This window comes from Neoarius graeffei, chromosome 3 (assembly GCF_027579695.1).
Source record: "Neoarius graeffei isolate fNeoGra1 chromosome 3, fNeoGra1.pri, whole genome shotgun sequence".
Classification (NCBI taxonomy): domain Eukaryota; kingdom Metazoa; phylum Chordata; class Actinopteri; order Siluriformes; family Ariidae; genus Neoarius; species Neoarius graeffei.
The window spans coordinates 56,493,785-56,509,910 of NC_083571.1; the positions used below are offsets into that span (position 1 = coordinate 56,493,785).

The 16,126-nt window shown below is 42.4% G+C and overlaps 1 pseudogene; it reads left to right on the forward strand.

Annotated features, from left to right (window-relative positions):
- The first annotated feature begins 5,719 nt into the window (after positions 1 to 5,719).
- LOC132882576 (putative nuclease HARBI1) lies at positions 5,720 to 7,564 on the forward strand (annotated as a pseudogene).
- Positions 7,565 to 16,126: the final 8,562 nt, after the last annotated feature.

The window sequence follows — 16,126 nt, forward strand, 5'->3', positions numbered from 1 at the left end:
ACCCATGACAGTAATAATTATTGAAAAATAAAACAAAGATACATTCTTACCATCAAATAATTTTATTCCATATTTTGTTGCTTTTTTTGTAGTTTTTTGGGATTTGTTTTTAAATAGAGTTTTTATTTCATCCCCAGTTGGTTCAACAACATGTTCCGCGCTCAAATCCAGTGAATGTGGATATAATAATTTTTGGTATACTACAAGCTGCAGGACTATTCATTTGCAGTCACTCATCACCCAGTAATAAAAAAGTACAGTAGTCATCTTTTCATTTTTCCCATAGTTAAAGCAATTCAAGAAAAACCTGATTTCAGAGCATCACTATTTGTATTAGCAGAGTTAAATGCTGTTAAACAGCAGCAAAGAGTTAATAGCCATACACAAAACACAAATTATTTCCTAAACTATTAACAACAACCCCGATTCCAAAAAAGTTGGGACAAAGTACAAATTGTAAATAAAAACGGAATGCAATGATGTGGAAGTTTCAAAATTCCATATTTTATTCAGAATAGAACATAGATGACATATCAAATGTTTAAACTGAGAAAATGTATCATTTAAAGAGAAAAATTAGGTGATTTTAAATTTCATGACAACAACACATCTCAAAAAAGTTGGGACAAGGCCATGTTTACCACTGTGAGACATCCCCTTTTCTCTTTACAACAGTCTGTAAACGTCTGGGGACTGAGGAGACAAGTTGCTCAAGTTTAGGGATAGGAATGTTAACCCATTCTTGTCTAATGTAGGATTCTAGTTGCTCAACTGTCTTAGGTCTTTTTTGTTGTATCTTCCGTTTTATGATGCACCAGATGTTTTTTATGGGTGAAAGATCTGGACTGCAGGCTGGCCAGTTCAGTACCCGGACCCTTCTTCTACGCAGCCATGATGCTGTAATTGATGCAGTATGTGGTTTGGCATTGTCATGTTGGAAAATGCAAGGTCTTCCCTGAAAGAGACGTTGTCTGGATGGGAGCATATATTACTCTAGAACCTGGATATAATTTTCAGCATTGATGGTGTCTTTCCAGATGTATAAGCTGCCCATGCCACACACACTAATGCAACCCCATACCATCAGAGATGCAGGCTTCTGAACTGAGCGCTGATAATGTAGGTATAGTCCCTTTTTAAGAAACTACATTTCCCATCAGCCAACTTCCGCGTTGACCTACATCACGCCTGGGCGGGATCACTTTCATCACATCCTCCATGATTCCATAAAGGACCTGGAAATCCGCCATATCTTTCTCTTTTGGTGCCGTGATTCCACACGGACACAGAGAGGAAGGCTCGCTCCGCGAGCCAACCAGATAAAGACGTCTTTTCTTTTCTTTCTTGCAAGAATCAGAATTTCGCGCTTTTCTTTGTTTACCTTTGGCCATGGTAGACTCTAAGATCGCGCGATTTTAAACTCAGTGAGTTACAACCGGTTTCATTCATTAAGTACGTACGACTGCAGCTCAAAGCAGTTCATTTATAATTAGGAGTGACCAGAATTCCTCCTGATTGAAGTGCTGTGCACATTGTTAATCAGAGTTTTTCTTCCCACGAGCCACGAAGCGCCGGATCAAGAATTCTCTGCTTTCCACAGACATGCTCCATGGGGTCCTGTGAAACTCAACTTCTCCACGTAATTCCCTGTGCCTCACGTGCTTCACAACGGTGAAAAACTCCAAAGTCTCGGAAAATCTTCTCATAATCTCGCGTAGAAGCAGGATATTAAGTAAGACTGGCATTTTTGGGCATAATTATAGCTAGTCTTAGGAATTTGCTTTTATTGAAATAGTGTGAATTTAAACCCAGGTTTATTTGTTACACTGTTAAACACGCAGCGTGTTGATTTATTTTGTTCTATGTTCTCTCAGTTGTTTAATAGATAGGCTGTGCATGCTTCTCTTTACTCCTACTAACATATTTAGTTCTCTTATTATACATCTTGACCGCATCAAGATTTCAGGGGATTTAGTAGTGTTATGAGCTAGCTTCCCTTTTGTCTGAGCTTAGCCGCATGAAGCTAATCTAGGCCTTACCACCAGTGGCAGCTGCTGGTTTTTAAAACAGGGGAAGCCCATTTTACGCATTCATCGTAAAACCTGTAGGCCGGATATCAAAGCATAGAAAAGTGAACACAGAAAAGTCAAGTTAGCACAGTGAACTAGACAACCCTACCTAGTGGCAGAAAGTATTTTTGCTTGTACATTTCATGTTATAGTCTGGCTTGCCAGGCTAGTGCCTCATATCCTTAATCAAAAATATCAAACATCCAAAAATCACTGGCTATTCAACGAAGAGCCTTGAACATCATACCCTGATATGCAACACAGAGTCTTTAACACAACACCCAGCTGTGCAACACATCCTTGAACATCTTCTGCAACACAGTCTGGAAATTCATAACCAGGTAGGCTATGCAACACACAGAACCTTGAATATTATACCCAGGTATAACCTATAACCAGAGGTGGAAAAACCCGGGTGCAGAAAGTAAAAACGCTGCCACATTTTTGCTCCAGTCAATTCAATGAACCAGCTGATCCTAATTACCACATCCCCTAAGCCAGGTTGATGAGCTAATTGGTGAAATCACCTGTGTTGAGAGCACAGGCAGAAGGAAAACCTAAGCAGGACTTTTACTTTGTCAATCCAGTTTTTCCACCTCTGCCTATAACACAGAGCCCACCATTCTCTTAACATTACTGAACAATATACACACTTCAGATTCATGAACATGAACACTATTTATACACAAATTCTGCCCTCCACTCCTTTTCCAGAAAATGGTCTGTGACCCTGTCATACCAGCTGGTTGTGCTTTCCAGAGACTTCACCAATTTCTGTTAGCAGCTAGCACTGCAGATCCCAATAAGGCTCAAGCTAGCCTACAACCAGATTGAACTACAAATGAAATAAACGAGTGAATTCACGAATGATCAAACTGATAGAATGGATGAAAGTTAACGGAGCATAACGAGTAATATTTACATTTATTTACAGAGTAATGTACAGAGACATCAATGAAAAGAAATGGTTATATGAAAAGAAATTCGGACAGCACTTTGGCACACGACTACACTTTCTCGACATCCGCTAGGGACTGACTGATCATACTTCCGTGTTCCTCGCCGAAGTACCGCCCTCCTCATGTCTTTCAAACACTACCTCCAATAATCCTTTATCAGCCCGGCTTCTTGTCCCTCCCACTGTCTCATTTAGTCCCAGAGAAGCCCGGCTTCCCTGGAAGTGATGATTTTGTTGATTTTAACCAATAACAATTAGCCAAAATTGGCTGTTCAGAGCCGTCTCGTAGACTGCAACGCATACCCGGCTGCCAGTCAGTGTTGCCAGATACTGCTGACATTTTCCATCCCAAAATATATTCAAAACCCGCCAAAATGCACTTAAAACCGCCCAATCTGGCAACACTGCTGCCAGTCCATAGAGCCCATTGAAATAAGAAAGGTTACAGCCTGGCAGCAAAGGTGATTCTCGTAGCGAACTGCAAGTTCGTCAGACATCACTCAAATAAGTTACAGGATAGTTATGAACATAAATACAATCTTGGGCATATATTATGTTATGCAAGTTATTGTTTTAATGAGAATTCAACGTCGTAGACACCACAGTTTGGGGAGAGAATTTTAGGGGAAGCTCGGCTTCCCTTGTTGTCTCTGAGAAATCGCCCCTGCTTACCACGTGCACAAACACACCTTTGGTTAGCTACACAGAGCTAGCCTTTTGTCTCCAACACGTGGCGGTCCTTCCCCCACACTCACACACACCTTTCCTTTGTTTAACTCCACGAGGTAGGGTCCTTGGGCTTTAGCTAGCCACATGGCTAATTCCTTTGTCTCGTTACCAAGCTAGGCTAACCTTTGCTTAAGCCACAAGGCCTACACCACATGGGGACACACACACACACAAACACCCTCCTTAGCTAGGCCATAGGGCCTTTCACAGGCCACACCCACACAAGGTCTCTCTCTCTCTCTCTCTCTCTCTCTCTCTCTCTCTCACACACACACACACACACACACACACACACACACACTTCACTGTTTGTATATATTCCATCTGCTATTATCCATTTTCATCTTTGTTATAATAAATTCCATTATTATTGAAACTGTGTATTTATTTGTTGTGCTTAATATACTCGAAGTCACACAATCTCCCAAAGAATTCAGAAAGGTGCATATAAGTTATGTAATACGGTAAGTGATCATAATAATTTAAGTGATTCACTTTGAATGATTCACTTTGAATGATTCACTTTGAATGATTCACTTGGGTGATTCACTTGGGTGATTCACTTTGAATGATTCACTTGAATGATTCACTTTGAGTGATTCAATTTAAATGATTCAATTTAAACGATTCAAATGAGACTGATTCAATTTAATTATTAACCTTCAAATTCAATATGAGACTGATTTAATGAGATTGATCACTCAATTACCCAAATGCACCCACATATTAAATTGGTGCCCCGTGTGAGGCGATTGGTTTGTTGACTTCTTGAATATTGGCGCAACAACAGATAAACCATCAGTTTGATTCAGCAGTTGCCAAAGTATATCCCCAGGTGTGTTAAAACAGTTAACAGTAGTGTGATAACCATATCACAAATACTCACAACCTATTCATAACTTAGGATAAGAGAGCATTTCCAAAACAAACTTTATCAACTGATTAATTAATTACAGAGTTAATGTTAATTAATACAAATTAATTAATAAATTAACTCATTGATTAATTATCCTAGTATCCAGCCTAAGCAAAATGGCATCCCCTCGTGTCTCAAAAATTGAAGACAACGCTCAAGACGTGTCTCTCCTTGAGGTCATCGCAGACCTCATTCACTGCCCTGCCTCCGAAAAGGCAAACATTAGGAACACGAGTAAGAGTGAATGCCAAAACAACATAGACAACTCGAATAAACATATGAGAGATCCAAAAAGAACAACTTTTAGTGTCCAAGCGGCACTAGGTAAGCTATTCCTATCATACCTCCAAGATACTGATTCAGAAATCAGACGCCTCCGCGGAGAGGTTAAAAGGCTGACCACCAGCAACGCCGAGCTGGCAACCGATAATAATAGTTTACATAGGGAGCATGAGCTCTTGAAGACCTCCCTTGGTGATTGCGCCAAAAGGCTAGAGAAAGCTGAAACGGTTGCTAAGAGGGCTGCCGAGGAGCAGACCCCCCAAGAAGAGCGCGAGGGGCATGCAAGACCCCCAACAATGCGCCAAAGTTCAGAGTGGCAAGAGGCATCCGAACCGGACACCGTAGATGACCTGGTTGAGAACCAGACACCCCGCCAAACTCCATCAACTCGCTACATGACTTCGTCGTTTAGCCAGGGTGGAGCCGAACTGTGCTCATCCCGAGCCCAGACCTATAGCACACCGACGTCAGTGTGCTACAGTACCCCTGATCCATCGTTGGATGAATCAGTGCCCTGTACTACGAAGCGGATTTTCTGGCTTACCAGGGTAACTTCGAGAGTAACTTGATCACGTGCAGCGTAACTTCCCGATTAACCCATACTACGAAAGTTGTCTATGTTCAAACCGAGGTATGCTGCCATGGCAATTTACGCTGCATCTCAAACCTGCTCATCTCAGGTTATGTTCTTGGTTAACCCGAGGTTTCCGATTAACCACACCCTTTTTAAACACCACCTCTCCACCGACATTTCCTCTCGAGACAATGCCAGTGTACCTGGATGACCCGTGCGATATCGGAGCACAGATTGTGAGGGGCTCTCTCTGGAGGGCGAGGGTATTTAGAGACCGCCAGAATCCGCTGGCATACCCGGACGATGTTCTTCATGAACGATATAGATTCTCAGCTGAGGGAATTCGTTACCTTTGCCAGCTGATTGAGGCAGACGTCTGCAATGTAACCCGCTGAAGCCAGGCCCTCACAATCGAGCAAATTATGTGCTTGTCATTGCGTTACTTTGCCAGTGGACAATATATGTATTCCATCGGTGATGCTGAAAACCTCAGTAAGAACACTGTATGTCATATGATTCGCAAAGTGGTACTTGCCCTAACCAAACTGATGAATTCATTTGTCGTGTTCCCTGGGCATTTAACCGCACTTCAGCTCAAAGAAGGGTTTTATGCAATCGCAGGTAATTACTAATATCAAATTGTGTCTGTTTGCCTACTGTCATAGAGACAATTATGACTGACAATTGATATGACTAACAAAATATACAGGTTTCCCAAGAGTAATAGGAGCCATTGACTGCACTCACATCCGAATCAGTGCACCCCTGGGAGAGCATGAGGGGGATTATGTGAATAGAAAATCCTTCCATAGCATCAATGTACAGGTAAAAGGTCTACTTCATATAGGCCCACATTCAAACAGGTCATGTCCATACCTCAAATCAACCTGTCAGTACTGGTCCCATTTTGCGTTAGGTGATGTTTTGTCCTCCACATGGGTTGGTGTTGTTCCTCATTTGCAGGGGTAACAGTGTGCTTGTACCTCAGTCATGTCCCCTGTCCTTGCACAAATGCTTGATGTTCTTAGATGACATGTGACCACCAGTTGATGATAACCAGCCTGGATGCAAGATGGCCAGGGTCTGTCCACAATTCCCGCATATTTAGAGAATCTTCACTAGCTGCGGGATTCGAGGAAGGTAAGATAATCCTACATCTAATCCTTAAAACACAAATCATCCTGCATCAAAAAGATATCGGGACAATACAGAAACAAGAGCTAAAATACCACAGACGTCCCTACTCAAACTTCATGGTATTCCTTAAGTAAAGAATAGTGAGCGTCTTACAGTTGTTTGACACTAACTACATTTCTCTCCATTTCATACAAGGGCGATTTGATGATATCCTACTCGGGGACCGTGGATACCCATGTTTGAAACACCTCCTGACACCATTCGCAGACCCTCAAACAAGGGCCCAGAGAGCCTTCAATCATGCCCACAGTGTTACAAGAGCACGAATCGAGATCACGTTCGGCATATTGAAGGCTCGGTTTGCCTGCCTAAAAGGCCTGCGTGTGAGGCCAGAGAAGGCCTGTCAAATAACAGCGGCATGTGTGGTACTACATAACATAGCCACCATTAGAAAAGAAAGGGTTCCCAATCATGTTCCCTCACCCCCCGATGTTGTTGACCCCATGACCCTGGACCATCCCACAGGCCGTTCAGTGAGAGAGGCCATCACAAACCAATTTTTCAGGCAGTAACACAAAATAAAGAAAAGCCAAAATCACCACTCATTCCTACTGTATTTATTTATTCAAGTTCTCCCGTTCCTGAAAAGAAAAGCCAGAAAAGCCAAATTAATGCTTGCTTGCACACACACACACACACACACACACACACACACACACACACACACACACACACACACACAATGTACTAATACCTTCTTCCCATGCTCCAACTTTTCGATTTCTAGTTCGAGCTTCCGAATTTGCAGCCTCTTTTTTTTGCAGTCTAGCTGTAACATTTTCTTGTACAGGCTGCGCACATTGTCCACTCCAGCCTACAGAACCCCCACCCCAGAATGAACATATTAGCCTAGTATGCATAACAGTCGGCAATGATGGACCGAAGTGGAAGAAACTGTACTTTGTGACATTGTGACGTCCCTGGCAGGGAAGCCTCAGGAGGGGACAGGGGCAGCTCCAACTCCTCCTACAAAGGAACACAAGCACACAGACTGATTGCATCATTGATACAAGTCACACTTCAAATGCAGTACTGCTGAAGAGTAATGGGGCACCCTTCTAGAATATTGACACAGCATATAGTAGCAGTGGTAGAGTCTTTCAACCTGCATGTGGGTGTCGGATTTGGCCGTGAGGGTCTCGTCATCTTCCTCCTGAGAGAACATACATAAATCATAGGCTGCACCTACATAATTTCTGAACACGACATAATGCATGCAATGTTAGCTATTACAGGTACCTCGGCCAGAGGATCACTGGAGCCGGATATGGGCTGTGGTGGCTGGATGGTCTCCAGATTGCTTCCTTCAACTGTACACACAACACATAAGACATGCCACTGATGAACGAGAAAACACACTTCTTACATGGAACTTGAATGCCATATTACCCCGCACGTAGAGGGTGGACATTTCCACAGCACCAGGGGTGGATTGTAGGCCTCCTTCTACCCCCTCCATGATTGGCCTACCGCTATTGTTGGCGAGCGCCAACTCCTCGGCCACGGTAAGGGCTTCTGGTGCCCTCCCTCCTCCCGTGCACCTGGTGGCCACCTTTTTCTTGTTGGCTGTGAAAGGCAAGCATCTTTTCATTATATATGCCACACACACACACACACACACACACACACACACACACACACACACACACACACTTACCATTATGAATGATGTTTTTATATTTCATTTTCACCTGTTGCTAGGTGCGTTTGGCACTGCTGTTGCCTCTGAAATGTTCACAGGACATACACCAACTTAGTCAAAGGGACTGAACAGTCAGTCATCCTAATTCATGTGACTCATGTGCACATATCAGCTTAAGTAGGCTACTCCATGAATTTACCATACCAAATTTTATTCAGGATTTTTCAGACATTAAACAAGCTATATATGACTGGGGCCACGTCGAAGGACCATTTTCTGTGACTTGTGATTGATCATGAAGCTTTCTCTCATCCTATACTTCTGTTCTGGAACATGTAGAAGGGAGAATGTACTTACGCATTTACCCGATCGGCAGTTCGTTGCCAACATGCTTGCCACTCCTTATTGGCAGCCGCTGTGTTAGATTTTGCTCTTAATGTTGTTTTGAACTCCTCGTAGCTTTGCATTATGACAGCGCATTCTTCCTCCGTGAAGTACGGCGACCGTGCCATTGTGAACAGTGGTGATTTGCGCTGATAACCTCCCCTTTAATGTGAACACGCATTAACCCTGATTAGGTTAACACAGGTTCAACAAATCAACTTCATAATTGGCGTCGTAGTACCGTTTAACCCCAAACAAGATAACCAGGTTTTGTCAACCCCAGTTTAGCAGGGGAACCCTGGGTTACTTCTGGGTAGGTTGACCTCTGTTCCTAGTACAGGCTCCAGGCTATGAATCTAGTGCGAAACGGGAACAACACCAGAGTAGCTTAGATAGTGAGTACTCAGAAGAGCCAAGAAGGCCGCACAAGGACATGCACCAAACTCTTCGCTTATGGCAAATTGACCTACTTGCCAACGATGTTGAGCAATTCGATCCCGACAATAAAAGAACTAATGTAAATGATTATTTACGAGAGATTGACCGATGCCTGATAGACCTACCGAAAGCCACAACGTGAGAGAAACTCAAACTGATCTGGAAAACCTCCAGTAGCAGTGTTCGTGCCTTTTTAGAGACTCTACCCCCAAACATTCGCGATAGTTATTCAAAACTTCGCAATTACATGAGGGAAGAATATGCGCCATACACGTACGAAACCTCTGCGACATTGTGTGCATTACAAATCAAACAAAAACGGTCTGAGGCGCCTCGTGAATATTATAGATGGCTACGTACTGCCTATTTCCAGGGTAGTAGCGCACCAGGCTTGGAAGAAGATAGAGGCTTCAAATCCCTCTTCTTACACAACCTCCACCCAAGCGTGCGGACTCAAGTTGCACTGATGTGTCGACAGGGTTGCTACTTGATGAGGGAAATTAGGCGACTAGCCCAAATGACTTGGGAGACCATTGTCAAAACCGCAAACGGAAACGATGATGAACCCAGAGTCCTTTGGCTCCAGGATGCAGACAAGCCCCCGCTAGCCTTAGAAGGAGGCGAAGCTCCGAAAGGGGGACCCCCCCTGGAGAAATCCCGGCCCAAACTCCCCCTTGCCGAGCCATCACCAGCGTGAGTGGAAAAATTGGCAAGGTAAGGCCAGGAGGGACCGAAGGCAAGTCCACAGTAACTATGGCAACCACCCATCACATGAAAAGGGTCGTAGGGAACAAGGCGGTTGGCAGCAAGACTGTCATCCCCGCTCTGGCCAGAGACGGCAGGAGCGTTCCGACCGTAGCTCTAAACGTAGGGGTAGAGATGACCGACACAGTGACTCAAACCAACCTGGTGAGTTCTGCTCAGAGCTGGACTCTTTAAAAGCCCAGTTGGCTGAGATTAAAGAACTGTTACAAAAGAGGTCAGACCCCCCAACAAAATAAATCAAAATGAGCGTAAAAGAACAAAAAGCCTACTACGACCGAAAAGCCTCCCATCACACACATCAAATAGGTGACAAAGTCCTATATTTTAACTTTACCAAGCCGGTAGAAGTCTCAAAAAGTTCCTACCACATTGGTCGGGACCTTTCGATCGTAGGAAAACTGTCCCCCATCGCGTATCGCATTAGGACATCCAGGCCCAATCAAACGCTCTCATATCGATTTCCATACCAATCAAATCAAGCCTTTTGAACAGTCCTCACTCCAAAAAGGGGGGGGGGATGACAGCTAGGCCCATCCTGTCCACCTAGCTTGTACGCATCACTCACCCATAAGCGTACACTAACATTCTCGGTCAGACTTACCAACCCAATAAAGTAATAACCCTTCAGTATAACATGGTAGATAAAATACTAAAATCCGCTATTATTACTAATGTGTATTCATCGCAAATACACCTGGCATATAGTCTCGGCAGTGCTATCCTCATTTTTGTGAATCCACAAGACTTAGAGATGTGCACCTCCACTTCAGACATCCACTGGGTCTGCCCAGGCAACCCATACATACGGTAACAACACTACACGCCAAGCTGGATAAGATGATCTGCGTCCCTGACAGCTTTAGCCACAGTAGCGCATGCTTTCTAGCCAGACCACCTACTGCTATCACCTTCCCAGAAGATTAGGTTTGCCAACCCCAAACACTAATACTTCTTTCCTTCCTTCATTTCTTCTCTTTTCTTGTTTTTTTATGCGTAGGAAATGAAGTACATGTTTCATGATTAATGTTTAATTTTTTTTTTAGATGTGACTTTGACCTAGTTAGCTAGAGTGATCATATGCCCAAAATGCCCATAGCCTGAGTATATGCCCAAAATGCCTCTGCCTCCAACTGTCTTACTGGAATTCATGAGTTTACACAGTTTTCACAGGACACCATGGACTGTGCAGAGCAAGGCTGCCTCAAGGACTACGGACATGTGGACTGTACGGTACTGTGCTCTCAGTGCTACGACTCCATCATACCCCTGAGACCAAAAGGGGGATTGTAGGTACAGTCCCTTTTTAAGAAACTACATTTCCCATCAGCCAACTTCTGCATTGACCTACGTCACGCCTGGGCGGGATCACTTTCATCACATCCTCCATGATTCCGTAAAGGACCTGGAAATCCGCCATATCTTTCTCTTTTGGCGCCGTGATTCCACACGGACACAGAGAGGAAGGCTCGCGAGCCAACCAGATAAAGACGTCTTTTCTTTTCTTTCTTGCAAGAATCAGAGTTTCGCGCTTTTCTTTGTTTACCTTTGGCCATGGTAGACTCTAAGATCTCGCGATTTTAAACTCAGTGAGTTACAACCGGTTTCATTCATTAAGTACGTATGACTGCAGCTCAAAGCGATTAATTTATAATTAGGAGCGACCAGAATTCCTCCTGATTGAAGCGCTGTGCACATTGTTAATCAGAGTTTTTCTTCCCACGAGCCACGAAGCGCCGGATCAAGAATTCTCTGCTTTCCACAGACGTGCTCCACGGGCTCCTGTGAAACTCAACTTCTCCACGTAATTCCCTGTGCCTCACGTGCTTCACAACGGTGAAAAACTCCAAAGTCTCGGAAAATCTTCTCATAATCTCGCGTAGAAGCAGGATATTAAGTAAGACTGGCATTTTTGGGCATAATTATAGCTAGTCTTAGGAATTTGCTTTTATTGAAATAGTGTGAATTTAAACCCAGGTTTATTTGTTACACTGTTAAACACGCAGCGTGTTGATTTATTTTGTTCTATGTTCTCTCAATTGTTTAATAGATAGGCTGTGCATGCTTCTCTTTACTCCTACTAACATATTTAGTTCTCTTATTATACATCTTGACCACATCAAGATTTCAGGGGATTTAGTAGTGTTATGAGCTAGCTTCCCTTTTGTCTGAGCTTAGCCACATGAAGCTAATCTAGGCCTTACCATGTGCACAAACACACCTTTGGTTAGCTACACAGAGCTAGCCTTTTGTCTTCAACACGTGGCGGTCCTTCCCCTTCACTCACACACACCTTTCCTTTGTTTAACTCCACGAGGTAGGGTCCTTGGGCTTTAGCTAGCCACAAGGCTAATTCCTTTGTCTCATTAGCAAGCTAGGCTAACCTTTGCTTAAGCCACAAGGCCTACACCACGTGGGGACACACACACACACACACACAAACACCCTCCTTAGCTAGGCCATAGGGCCTTTCACAGGCCACACCCACACAAGGTCTCTCTCACACACACACACACACACACACACACACACACACACCTCACTGTTTGTATATATTCCATCTGCTATTATCCATTTTCATCTTTGTTATAATAAATTCCATTATAATTGAAACTGTGTATTTATTTGTTGTGCTTAATATACTCGAAGTCACACAATCTCCCAAATAATTCAGAAAGGTGCATATAAGTTATGTAATACGGTAAGTGATCATAATAATTTAAGTGATTCACTTTGAATGATTCACTTGAGTGATTCACTTTGAATGATTCACTTGAATGATTCACTTGAATGATTCACTTTGAGTGATTCAATTTAAACGATTCAAATGAGACTGATTCAATTTAATTATTAACCTTCAAATTTAATATGAGACTGATTTAATGAGATTGATCACTCAATTACCCAAATGCACCCACAATAACAACTTGGGTCGTCCTTCTCCTCTTTAGTCCGAATGACACGGCGTCCCTGATTTCCATAAAGAACTTCAAATTTTGATTCGTCTGACCACAGAACAGTTTTCCACTTTGCCACAGTCCATTTTAAATGAGCCTTGGCCCAGAGAAGACGTCTGCACTTATGGATCATGTTTAGATGCTGCTTTTTCTTTGAAATATAGAGTTTTAGTTGGCAACTCTATATTTTAGATGGCACGGTGAATTGTGTTCACAGATAATGTTCTCTGGAAATATTCCTGAGCCCATTTTGTGATTTCCAATACAGAAGCATGCCTGTATGTGATGCAGTGCCGGCTAAGGGCCCGAAGATCACAGGCACCCAGTATGGTTTTCCGGCCTTGACCCTTACGCACAGAGATTCTTCCAGATTCTCTGAATCTTTTGATGATATTATGCTGTAGATGATGATATGTTCAAACTCTTTGCAATTTTACACTGTTGAACTCCTTTCTGATATTGCGCCACTATTTGTCAGCGCAGAATTAGGGGGATTGGTGATCCTCTTCCCATCTTTACTTCTGAGAGCTGCTGCCACTCCAAGATGCTCTTTTTATACCCAGTCATGTTAATGACCTATTGCCAATTGACCTAATGAGTTGCAATTTGGTCCTCCAGCTGTTCCTTTTTTGTACCTTTAACTTTTCCAGCCTGTTAGTGCCCCTGTCCTAACTTTTTTGAGATGTGTTGGTGTCATGAAATTTCAAATGAGCCAATATTTGGCATGAAATTTCAAAATGTCTCACTTTTGACATTTGATATGTTGTCTATGTTCTATTGTGAATACAATATCAGTTTTTGAGATTTGTAAGTTATTGCATTCTGTTTTTATTTACAATTTGTACTTTGTCCCAAATTTTTTGGAATCGGGGTTGTAAATCCATAAATAGGAAAATTAATACTTGTGAAATGTGCAAGATAATGTAATGTGTCATAATATATGATTGAAGGACATATATATTCTTAAAATGTACTCTACACTCTGGGTGACTTGGTGTATATGGCTGTGCTGAAATAGTTGGTTCTGAAACTGAGAGCGCGCAGCATGGAAGCTCATACCCATCAACATATCCGTTAGACGTAGCTCAGTAAGCAGCCTTCCTTGGATGATGGATTCCATGTTTCTCTTAATATATCTACACAAAAAGTGCTTCAGGAATAATTTCCCCTTTAGTGCCTTAGTGCTAAATAAATAGAATGTAGCAGTGGCTGTTTACAGCATAATGTTGTGCTGTAATAGAAAATAAGAATTGTTTTAAGCCACTGAAGCTTGGGGAAAGAAGATGGAAAAGGACAAATAACTTGGTTGAAATCGGATTTTTCCCCCTTCACTTCTGTGGAGAGGATCTAACACTGGAAAAGATACAGTACTTGTATTTTGTACAGTCTTTCAGATGTTGGGAAAAACCTTTTAAATTGTCAAATATTGCGTTGTTTTGAATGTTCTCCCTGCATCTATGACAGTTTCCTTTGAGTTTCCTCACACCTCCCTGAAACATGCTAGTAGGTGACTTGGCTTCTTGAAATGAGCGTTTGTGTGTGTGTGTGTGTGTGTGTGTGTGTGTGTGTGCATGGTACCATCCTAACCCTGCCCAGGACCAAGATAAAGCAGTTACTTAAGATGAATGAATTCTTTGTTAACCCTTTTATACATCTTATATGATGCAATGCATTGCATTTGCAAGTTTAATCAGACTTCAGGTTTTTCTCTGGGTTTTGATCTCTCTTTTTTTTTGGTTCAAATTTCATAGAAAATAAAGCATCAGGGAGGGAGAAAGTCAATACCCAGCCAGCTCTTGAGTCTAGAGAGAGTTGCGAGCTCGTGCTGACTACAATCATCACTTTCATGTGCCCACATGTCCTTACCTCTCCATATCCTTGGGAAGAGATCTGCTGTCTCATCAGGGGCGCTGCCAGAAATTTTGGGCCCCATGAAAGATTAGAATTTTGGGCCCCCCAACTTTGCCCACCCTTGTCACAATTGCACTATTGTCATTATTTGACTTTTGATAGCACATGGACCTTGAGTTTGTGACTTTGTTATTACATTTTATGTATTAACCTACCAGGGACTAGATGAAAACTGGTCAGTGACTAATTCTGGTGCATTTACAATCACAAATGAAAATTCAAGATTTTGCCACATGCCTTCTTGTGCTAGAACAATTGGTAGTGAAATGTGTGATGTGACTGCTAATAAATCATAGAAAAAGTTTGTCAAAGCAAATATTCAAATATCCATGAACAATAAAATATTCAATATTCAAGATAGATTCTTACCAGCAATATCAACCAATCCAAATGTAAACATGATATTTACACTACTCATACAGTAAAGATTTAAATACCCAAGTCTAGGCGCCGAGGCTTCTTTGTAGCAAAGTCATGAATTAAATCTTTGAAGTCTAGAGAGCGAGCCAATTCACTTTCAATTGAAAGTATTGCTAGACTATTCAACCTCTCCTGCAACATGGTCGACCTGAGGTAACTCTTGATCAGTTTGAGTTTACTGAATGCCATTTCTCCACCAGCAACTCTAACTGGCAGAATGCAAAAAATCCTGACATTTCAATTTGATCAATTACGTACGTATTTCTTCATATGTTGTAACCTCTATCCCTCTTTTATGTGTGCTGCGCTTTCTCCAGCTCCTCAATTTGAAACCAATGGTTTAGAACGTGTGAACATTCCACACACATAGTAACCATGTCAAACACTTGACTGGTGTCCGTTATTAGCAACACTTTAATCTAGCAAACTGTATATGGCGCTCGCTCATTAAAAACTTCAATCCTAAAGCATTTATGGGTTGTATTGCTGCTTACCTCCTTCTCCAAAGGGGGGTTCAGTGGTTTGGTAGGGCGGAGGTCCCCCTGAGGCTGAATCTGTGCATATTTAGGGCACCCCATTAGTTATGAAACTGGTTATTAGCACTAGTTATTAGCACCAGCATAACGTAATATTTCATCTTGTTTATCACACAAGTCAGTTCAGTTATTAAAATGGAAAAAATGTCACTGTACAAACTGTAAAAGTGTTCTCTTGATAGGCTAATCCAACCACGTTCATACTGTTCATTTACCATTCGCTAATATTTTGCGATAGCTACCTTTCTTTGGGAAAAACTGAGTGACCAGTTGCCTGCCTCTCCGGTCCCTCTCAGCTTTCAGCTGCCTTTCTTTACATTTTTGACAGCCATGCTTCATATTTAGCGATCA